Source organism: Littorina saxatilis, linkage group LG1, assembly GCF_037325665.1.
Source record: "Littorina saxatilis isolate snail1 linkage group LG1, US_GU_Lsax_2.0, whole genome shotgun sequence".
In the NCBI taxonomy this organism is placed as follows: domain Eukaryota; kingdom Metazoa; phylum Mollusca; class Gastropoda; order Littorinimorpha; family Littorinidae; genus Littorina; species Littorina saxatilis.
The window spans coordinates 83,580,248-83,584,750 of NC_090245.1; positions in this window are offsets into that span (position 1 = coordinate 83,580,248).

Here is a 4,503-nt window from a genome sequence, read left to right on the forward strand (position 1 = left end):
CGACAAATGATTGTGTCTAGGTCGAATGTTCGTGATATTTTTTCCATCCTGTCTCTTTCTTTCTCTGTCAGTCTGTTGTTCGTGTTTTTTACTCTCTGCATGTTCCTCTCTCTCTCTCTCTCTCTCTCTCTCTCTCTCTCTCTCTCTCTCTCTCTCTCTCTGTCTCTCTCTCTGTCTGTCTCTCTCTCTCTCTCTGTCTGTCTGTCTGTCTGTCTGTCTGTCTCTCTCTCTCTCTCTCCCACTCTCTCTCTCCCCCTCTCTCTCACTCTCCCCCTCCCTTCCAGATTGTAAGAAAAGGCGTAGCCTTAAATCTAAATCCTTGTAAAATAAAGTTCAATTCAATTCAATTCCTCCCTCTCTCCCTCTCTCTCTCTCTCGCTCTCTCTCTCTCTATCTCTCTCTCTCTGTGCCTTGTTTACAGACAGTATCTTCAAGAAAAGTTCGGTGCAGCGGTCCCTTCCATAAGGACATCATTCTGCAGTCCTCGCCGCATTCGTCATTCATTTGTGGCGGTAATGCTGTGTACATCTTGTACTTCACTGTTGGTATGGCTTGCTGACTGAAGGCCTTTACTTCCAGGTGACTAGTAATCTCATGTCCTCAAGAGACGTTCACAAGTTAATTTAATTGCACCCTCTGAGACAGAATGTGATAAAGTATTAGATTTGACCTTAGATTTAACGGGTTTTCCTGATTTATGCTACGCACCGGTCGGTCGCCTAATCGTTGACGATGACGACGATGATCGTGATGATGATAATAACGACAATGACGATCACGACTGTAGTTAGATGACAACTCTGAGGACAGTTACAATGACGATTACAATTGCACCGACGACGATGATGATAAAGATGACTATGACAGCAATGGTTGGAGGAAAAAAACACTATTCCTAGTGAACTCATTCATAATTTATTTAAAGAAATTCCCCAAAGACAAGTATCAGTGATGGCGCTAGTATGTTTTCAAACCGTAACGCAAACTTTTACGATGTAAACAGTCCAGAAGAAAATGGTAGGCTGGTCATTGGAACCAGTTAAGTCCAACTCTGAGTACTGTTTTTATTGTTCTACCGGCAAAAATAACCCGGTAGTTCTAAAAAAAAAACCAGTAGGTCAAACCGTCAGCCAATTTTGTTCCGGTAGTTTCTCGTTTCAACCAGAAATGATTTTAAAACCCGTTCTAGGATTGTTTACTTACGAACACAACAGATAATGACTTTGCTTGATTTGACTTAAGAGGACGGAAGCACAGGCTGATTTAGAATGGAAATTAATTTGGGGATTTCCTGCTTGGTTTTTGCGCTGCCGTTTAAAATTTACTAGAGCATATGCACTTTTTATATTGTGATATTTTTATTATTTAGCTTTTTGTGTTCTCATTAACTGAAAAAAACCATTGCTTTTTTTCTTTTCTTTTTCTTTTTGTTTGCAGTTTTCCATGCAGACTTGTTTGTCTTTGTGGCCAACACATTAAAAATAATCGAATTCAACTAAGCTTACATTCACACTATAACAACAGATGGCAATTACATCCATCACTTTTAATTGCCACATAATGCACAAAGATCGTACTAGTATATTGATAACATATATGTCTCTACAAAAACAATTGTCATCTGCTGGAAATAACCGGCACGGTTGGCCTAGTGGTAAGGCGTTCGCCCCGTGATCGGGAGGTCGTGGGTTCGAACCCCGGCCGGGTCATACCTAAGACTTTAAAATTGGCAATCTGGCATTATGGGGTTAGTGCTAGGACTGGTTCACACCGGTGACACTGTGACGGTTCCCCTACGCTTTGTGTTCGGTGCCCTGACCCTTTGTGTTCGGTTCCCACTCGGTTCCCACACGCCAAAATTCGCGGACAAAACATCCATTTATGGTAGTATTACGCAATGTTGCTCTCTGAGAATGGTCTTGTTAGATCTGTGAGTGTTTACACTACATGCCTAGGTGCTGTTGGATTGAAGGTTTTTGATATTTTAGCCGTTATTAGGTAGAATGCCTTCCACTTTACTGCAAAACTGCATAATTCGTAGCATCGGCAAGAAATATCCTACCAAAAAATGCCTGCTTGGAACTGTCGTTGGTCCAGCAAAAAGTTCAACATGTCTGTAGCAGACAGCCCAAGTTTCAAGATTGTAGGGCCATCCAAACAGCCGTAATAATAAAAACAACAAAAGTAGTCAGTGAAATTGGCTGTGTTCGGTCCCCCCACACTTTTGTGACGTAGGCGTGACGGTTCCCATAATTCATTGTGTCGGTCCCCACTTTCTGTGTCGGACCCCACTTTCGACCTAATTTCTCTGTGACGGACCCCACAACCAGCCTATTTTGTGTCGGTCCCCACACCTTCTTGGATTTATGACTTGCCGGTTACTTGTATCATTGTATTCATTGAATCTAATTGTCTCGGAGTTATTTTTCAGCAAAAACCGGCAAGGCAGCACCTTTTGTGATACCAAGTAAGTCAGATGACATCAGTATGTGTGTGTGTGTGTGTGTGTGTGTGTGTGTGTGTGTGTGTGTGTGTGTGTGAGAGAGAGAGAGAGAGAGAGAGAGAGAGAGAGTGAGAGAGAGAGAGAGAGAGAGAGAGAGAGAGAGAGAGAGAGAGAGAGAGATTGACACCTTTCCAGATCACTCCGGTTATGCGACACTACCGCGAGCGTCACTACCGCGTGTCACACTACGGCGAGTACGACACTACCGCGTGTAACACTACCGCGTGTCACACTACCGCGAGTACGACACTACCGCGAGTATAACACTGCCGCGTGTCACACTACCGCGCGTACCACAACCGCGAGTACCATAACCGTAGAGAGAACGCATGCAAACTTACTTCTTGTGAGTTTGTGTTCTAACGGCTTCGATTGGAAGCAACCCATTCTATATGTATTCTGATAGTGTGTTCTGATCGTTTTGAGTTCTTGGTTAGCATGACAAACATTGAATTAGTGTTCAGAGAACAGACCAGGCCTTTTTGTTTTATATTTCAAGGAAACATTTCAACCTTTGCCTTCAGCCATGGAAGTCATAAAATGACACGCGGTAATGTTATACTCGCGGTAGTGTGACACGCGGTAGTGTTATACTCGCGGTAGTGTCGTACTCGCGGTAGTGTCGTACTCGCGGTAAGTTCTGTTTCCGTACCCGCGACAGCGGCAGCGACTAAAAAAAAAGGCGCGCAAACGCGTGACGTGTTTCCGTACTTGCGTTTTAAACATGCGGTAAAATCTGTAAACTCCCGCGTTGCCGCGCGACAACGCGAAAAAATCGCTCCAGGACCCTTTCAAAAAAATCGCGTCGCTTGCCGCTTGTCGCGCCGCTAACGCGTCGCGCGTGTGGAAACACTCCTGGTCATTTTCTATGTGCTTGATTTTCGTCGCACCGCTGGAAAAACGCTGTCGCGGGTACGGAAACACAACTTTAGTGTGAGACGCGGTAGTGGTACTCGAGGTAGTGACGCTCGCGGTAGTGACCAGCACCCGATCACTCCACATAAACGCTGGTTCTGGTTGCATTGTGCCGCTGACATACAGCTAATAGGATTTTTACACCCCCGGTATAGGGGTGTGTATAGGTTTCACTCGATGTGTTTGTGTTCGCAAGTAGATCTCAAGAATGAACGGACCGATCGTCACCAAACTTGGTGAACAGGTTCTATACATTCCTGAGACGGTCCTTACAAAAATTGGGACCAGTCAAACACACGGTTAGGGAGTTATTGGTGGATTAAAATTATACAAGGCCTGGTATAGACGGACACCCCCGTTGGTCAAAGGGAAATAACCATTCTCACTGCCACCAACTGAGAAGGTTATTTCCCTTTGACGGGGGTGTAATTCCTATCGGAGGAATTTCTTGTTTTAATCCTTTTGTGGTATTGCTGATGATGCTGAACATGTATTTTACTAGTTTACCAATATGTATCTTTGACCCTGATAGCCTACGAAAACGGAGCAATCATGGCCCAACATTGGCCCAATGCTGAATTTATTGGCGCGGTGTTGAGCCTTAGTCGGGCCGTTGTCGTAGGCTGTCAGGGTTTATGTAGCCTTGTTCCATTGTATTCTGACTGTCATAAAGTAATTAATTTTAAGAGAAAGCAGTCATGAACACAAGGAGCTGGGAAAAGTTGCCTCTTACAACAAGCGTGGATAAAGACACATACTTGACATAGGCAAGTACTCTTTTTTTTTTTCAATCACCACTAGAAGTCCCTGGGCAGCATTTTGCTCTGAAAACTGAATCTCACATACGACAGGTGGATCTTTTATTTTAAAAATGTGCCAAATTGCATATCTCCAAGGCCGTAAGACTAAGAGTAGATATTGGGAAGGCCAGTTCAAGAAGGTGTGGGTGGATCAACACATAATTTGCTGGTATACTGGGAACCGTCCAAGAGATACATAATGTTATATATTATTTGTGGCATAAACTAATAAAGTTAGTCTCTCTCTGTCTCTCTCTCTCTCTCTCTCTCTCTCTCTCTCTCTCT